Here is a 6,434-nt window from a genome sequence, read left to right as displayed (position 1 = left end):
TGAAATGGTGTCACTTGTTGCTGTAGCACCTGTTCAACATTACTGGGTGCCACTGATGGACTGATTCTACTGAAATGATGTCACCTGTTGTTGTCTGCACCTACTCAACATTGCTGGGTGCCATTGATGGACCGCTTCTACTGAAATGATGTCACCTGTTGGAGTCTGAACCTACTCCACAATGCTGGGTGCCACTGATGGAACTGCTTCTACTGACATAATGTCACCTGATAGTGTCTGCACCTGTTCAACAATGCTGGGTGCCACTGATGAACTGCTTCTACTGAAATGATGTCACCTGTTGGAGTCTGCACCTGTTCCACAATGCTGGGTGCTACTGATGGACTGATTCTACTGAGATGATGTCACCTGTTGCTGTTTGCACCTGTTCCACAATGCTGGGTGCCACTGATGAACTGCTTCTACTGAGATGATGTCACTTGTTGCTGTCAGCACCTATTCAACAGTGCTGGGTGCTACTGCTGGAACTGTGAATTACTTGTTGTGAATATTTGTATTAACTGATTTTTTTGTGTATTACTGTTTGTGAAAGTTATAAGACTCTTACCTGCTCATATTCGTCATTGCTGACGTTATCGATTGAATTGTTTAACCACATGATATTTCTGTAAACTATTATGTAAAGTCACATGTATGAAAGAATTTGTATTGCTTAGTGTATTTTATATATTAGGCTATTGAAAGGTCAGTGCAAAGCCAAAATTTTATCTAGTTATATGATATTTACGTATTAATATTATCTTTTATTTTTGTCTGTATATTGTTTTTTTGACGAATTTGGTGGTATTTTCACCACCAATGCTGGCAAAAATACCATCAAATTCTAGCCCGTGGAGGAAGGGCATATGAAAGGTGGCTACACTGAGCCACAGCGCCAAAAATCGCGCCAGAGAGAATATTGTTCCGTCGCCTCCACTGGCAGTGCGTGTTGAGAGGTAGTGGCAGACAGTTCTTGCCGAGCAGTTGTGGTGGACACTGATTGTAGCTGCAGTCAGAGTGATATGCGGTAGTAGTGAGTGTTGTTCCATGTTATGCAGTTATTTGATGGGAGAGATAGCAGATGTTGATCCAATGGAGATATTGTAATGATCTGAGTGCTTTTCGTCAATATAAATTAAGGTAACTAACTATGTTCTTATTTTCTTATTATTTGTGTGTCCTGAATAATGCTTCATTACAGGTTCAGTCAACAAAGCATCTGGCTTGTGTTCTTGTATTAGAGTGTAATTTTGGTTTTCTTGCACAGTTATAGTATTTCTAATTTTCCTTTATCACGTCAGTATAATTGATATTTAAAAATTCTTGATTATTGAAGAAGAACCGTGCCAGATGTGCGTTGAGTCATACTACCACATACAGAACAGTTACACTTGTGCTTTGTTGGATTCGTAGATTTTATAGTTGCTGGGGACTTAATTAAGTAATTGTGTTAACGAAAATTTTCATTTCATTCTTTGTTGTCATTCTATGCAGTCAGATAGCGTAACAATTAGTTGTCAGGGCCAGCCGGTTACGAGACTTGCGTAAACGGACTCACAGCTACTACTAAAAAAAATATTTGCATTATATTTTATTAAGCCCCCATGCAACCTAATGGAGGAAATGAAAATTTTTCTACACGAGAAACGGCAACCGGGATTACTGCTGAACGAACAGAGCGAGGTTAACTTGAATGCTTATTTTGATGTATTCAGCATCTTGAGTCTTGGCAGTGTGAGCAGCGCCGTGCGCCGTAACTTGGCGTGCGCTCTTGTGTGCGCCGGTCACCAGCGGCAGGGAGACCTGGCGTTCTTTCGCGAGCTTCGCCACAGACAAAAACGTAACAGAGAGAGCACGGGTAGCGCCACTGATGCCGAGATAGCACTCCGAATGGACTACTGAGCATCGAAAAATTAATAACTTAGTCGTTGCCTTGTTGATTATCTTCGACTTACGATTATGTCTCATTGCTTTATAGTGTTGAAAGGTTTCTATTAATAAAGTTGCTGTTACTTTTACACGTTTTATTCTGACTTCTACAGAATGATGTAGTATTTACTTTACAAGGCTAGGAACTTTTTACATTGAAGCGCCCAAGAAACTGATACAGGCATGAGTTTTCAGATACAAAGATCTGTAAACAGGTTGAATACTGCACTGTGGTCGGCAACGCCTATGTAAGTCTGGCGCAGTTGTTAGATCGCTTACTGCTGCTACAATGGCAGGCTATCAAGGAATTAAGTGAGTTTGAACGTAGTCAGCGCACGAGCGACGGGGCACAGCATCTACGAGGTAGCGGTGCAGTGGGGATTTTCCCTTACGACCATTTCACGAGTGTACCGTGAATATCAGGAATCCGGTAAAACATCAAATCTCCGACATCGCTGCGGCCGGATAAAAATCTTGCAAGAACGACACGATTGACGACTGAAGGGAATCGTTTAACGTGACAGAAGTGCAACCCTACCGCAGACTGCTGCAGATTTCAATGCTGGACCAACAAGTGTCAGAGTACGAACCTTCAAAGGAACATTATCGATATGAGCTTTCGGAGCCGAAGGCCCATTCGTGTACCCCTCATGACTGCACGAGACAAAGCTTTACGCCTCGCCTGGGCCCGTAAACACTGACATCGGGCGGTTGATGACTAGACACTTGTTGCCTGGTCTGACGAGTCTCGTTTCAAATTGTATCGGGCGGAAGGCGTGTACGGGTAGGGAGACAGCCTCATGAATCCATGGAACCTGCGTGCCACCAGGGGACTGTTGAAGTTGTGGAGGCTCTGTAAATTGAAAATTGGTGGTAAGGTTGTATGGGACCAAACTGCTGAGGTCATCGGTCCCTAGGCTTACACACTAATTAAACTAACTTAAACTAACTACGCTAAGGACAGCACACACCCATGCCCGAGGGAGGACTCGAACTTCCGACTGGGGTAGACGCTCGACCCGTGTCAAGGTGCCTCGAACCACGCGGCTACCCCGCGCGGCCGGAGGCTCTATAATGGGGTGCGGCGTGTGCAGTCGGAGTGATATGGCAACCCTCATATGTCTAGATACGATTCTGACAGGTGACACATACGTAAGAATCCTGTCTGATCACCTGCATCCATTCATGTCCATTGTGCAATGCGACGGATTTGGGCAATTCCAACAGGACAATGCGACACCCCACACGTCCAGAACTGCTACAGAGTGGCTCCAGGAACACTCTTCTGAGTTTGAACACTTCCGCTGGCCACCAAACTCCCCAGACGTGAACGTCATTGAGCATATCTGGGATGCCTTGCAACGTGTTGTTCAGAAGAGATCTTCCACCTCTTCGTACTCTTGCGGATTTATGGACAGCGCTGCAGGATTCATGGTGTCATTTCCCTCCAGCAGTACTTCATACATTAGTCGAGTCCACGTCGCGTCGTGTTGTGGCCCTTTTGTGTGCTCGCAAGGACCCTACACGATATTAGGCAGGTGTACCAGTTTCTTTGGCCCTTCAGTGTATTAGTACCCTTTACATGTTTTATGTGGATGTCAAGCACTATTTCCAAATACTGTATGTCAGTTTATGTTTTATTGCCAGATGATTATTTTGCCACATGAAATAATTTTGGTTAATGACTACGCATATTGCATTTTAACTACGGGAATTTACGACACTGATTACACCTCAACCCCGGCGTTGATGTCCTTTACTGGCTAGAGTTATGTGTATAAATACAGGATGCCTTCTGGCCATCGCCAATAGTAGTTGTACAGATATTGACAATGATACTCATATCAGTATATTTTTATGGTATGTATGGCTGGTATAGGGTGGTTGTTGGTCATATTATTATTTATTTGTTATTTCTTATGTATTCCTAGGCTCTTTGTAGAATTAGCTTCTGCTAATTGAACTTAGTTTGTCGCAGCTTTTTTCTTTTTATAACAGACCTGAAGATGGCAACAGCCGAAACCGGTAACTGTGAATTGGTTGGTCAAGACGGACCTTTACAAGCGAAGTAATTCGAGTTACTCCCTTGCTCAAGAGAGAATGTCTCTGCTACCACCTATCGTTCACACTGACTGCATGTTTATTGAATTCAAAAATTTAAATTGCCAATTATGTCGCAGTTTTACTCACACAACCACGTTTTAACTAAAATTTATTTTCTAAAGAGCTCCACATTTTGCAAAACTCAATGTTTTTTCTTTTTATTCGATATTTATCCCTAGGTGCTTCGCTTCCTATGTGTCATCGTCTGTGGATCTATTTTTTATTTCTGAATTTGCATTAATTTAGATGTTTCGTTGTAAATGATGGTCTTCTGTTACGCATTTAATGAGTTCACAACATGTCACGTTTTTTTCATATTTTGCATTCTTGCTGTGTTTTGAGGTGTGTAATTATATGCACCGTTTTTCGCAGTTTTTGACAGTTCGTTATCACCTGGTATTTCATGTTCTAATTCACAAAACAAATTTGGAAACACTTATGACGCCGCACTCACTGAGCAATGAGTCTTGCGATACCAGGTAACAGTGAAGTAGTAAAGGGTGCGAAAATGCATTATCTGTAATTGCAGTTCACGAAACACACAAATGGTAAAGCTTCTTGGCAGATTAAAACTGTGTGCGGACCGGTCCATTCTGCACACTAAGGATACAAAATATACAAAACACACGACATGCTCTGAAGTTGCAGAATTCGTAACAGCAGACCACTTTGTACAATACAACCTTTAAATTAACACATCTTCAGTAATTAAAACGAGGCTCACAGAAAATGACACATACTTGTCGAAACATATATCGGAAATAATAACTAAAACAAAAAAGTTTTGTTTTGCAGAAGGTGGAGTTTTTTTAACCTAAATTTAATTCGAGAATGTGATTAAACTAAAATAAGATCTTCCAGTCTCAGCAAGATGATTATAATTCAACTTAATTGCGAGTCTCAAGTATGGTAAGTATTTAGCTATGGACAGCACGGTCACACAATTAAAGTTTTACATCTTCCTGTACATGAATACTCTGAAAACCATCGTGAGGTGCATGACAGATGTTATGCCCCATTGTACTAGTTATTAGAGTTTCTTTGCGTTCCATTCACGCATAGAGCACGGGAAGAATAACTGTTTGAATGCCTCTATGCGTGCAGTAATTGTTCTAATCTTATCTTCACATAACAATATGAGCGGTGCGTAGGGGGTTGTAATATATTACTAGTCATCATTTAGAGGCGGTTTTTGAAACTTTGTAAATAGACTTTCTCGGGACAGCCGGCCGGGGTGGCCGAGCGGTTCTAGGCGCTACAGTCTGGAACCGCGCGACCGCCACGGTCGCAGGTTCGAATCCTGCCTCTGGCATGGATGTGTGTGATGTCCTTAGGTTAGTTAGGTTTAAGTAGTTCTAAGTTCTAGGGGACTGATGACCACTGCAGTTAAGTCCCATAGTGCTCAGAGCCATTTGAACCATTTTTTTCTCGCGATAGTTGAGTCTAGCTTCAAGACTCTTCCAGTTCAGTTCCTTCAGTATTTCTGTGACACTCTCCCGTGGATTAAACAAATCTGTGACCATTTGTGCTGCCCTTCTCTGTATATGTTCAGTATCTCCTGTTAGTCCTATCTGGTACGTGTCCCACACACTTGAGCAATATTCTAGAACCGGACGCACGAGTGAATTGTAAGTAATGTCCTTTGTAGAGTGATTGCACTTCCCCAGTATTCTACCAACAAACCTACCTGCTTTAGCCACAACAGAGCCTATGTGATAATTCAATTTCATATCTCTACAAAGTCTTACACCCATATATTTGTATGAGTTGGCCAATTCCAAATTTTTATTTGAATTCGAATGGCAAGCGCCGTTGTCCGCTGAAGTAAAACATCTTACTCACATCGTCTAAATACCTACACCAGTGCACCACATATTTGGTCAAGAATTCAGTTGTGAAGAGTTTGGTTCCAGAATTGAGATCTGTCTAAGTAGATTTCTGACAAAAGTTGGGGTAGTGGGGATCCCACTGCTAATCTATAAAATAATAAGAGGGTTTCCCTAGGGACGAGCAACCATTGCGCACACTCGCTGCGCATATCGATATCGGGCTTGTATCACACATCGAATGATTGCCTCGACTCCTATGTCTCAGTGTTCTGTGAGTGGCAGTCTAAACAAGTTGTTATTGTGAATACAGTAGAATCTCGCTGATCCTACGTCGGATGGTCCGACTCCGAGATTAGTCCGACCACCTCATTTCCGGTGTTTCTTTACTTACACGGGTTGCTGCTACAGTCTGAACTGGGATTGTTGATGACTCATCGTCTTTCATAAGAATCAGTAGGCAGTTGACTGTCGCTGTGTGCGATAGTTCGATCAGTTTTAGTGTGAAATAAATGTTTTTAGCTCGATCGATAAGTGTTAGCACGCATTCGTTTTATAAATTAGTGACGGCATTCT

This window comes from Schistocerca cancellata, chromosome 7, assembly GCF_023864275.1.
Source record: "Schistocerca cancellata isolate TAMUIC-IGC-003103 chromosome 7, iqSchCanc2.1, whole genome shotgun sequence".
NCBI lineage: Eukaryota > Metazoa > Arthropoda > Insecta > Orthoptera > Acrididae > Schistocerca > Schistocerca cancellata.
The sequence above is the reverse complement of the archived record's forward strand: the minus strand, read 5'-3'. Positions refer to the sequence as shown.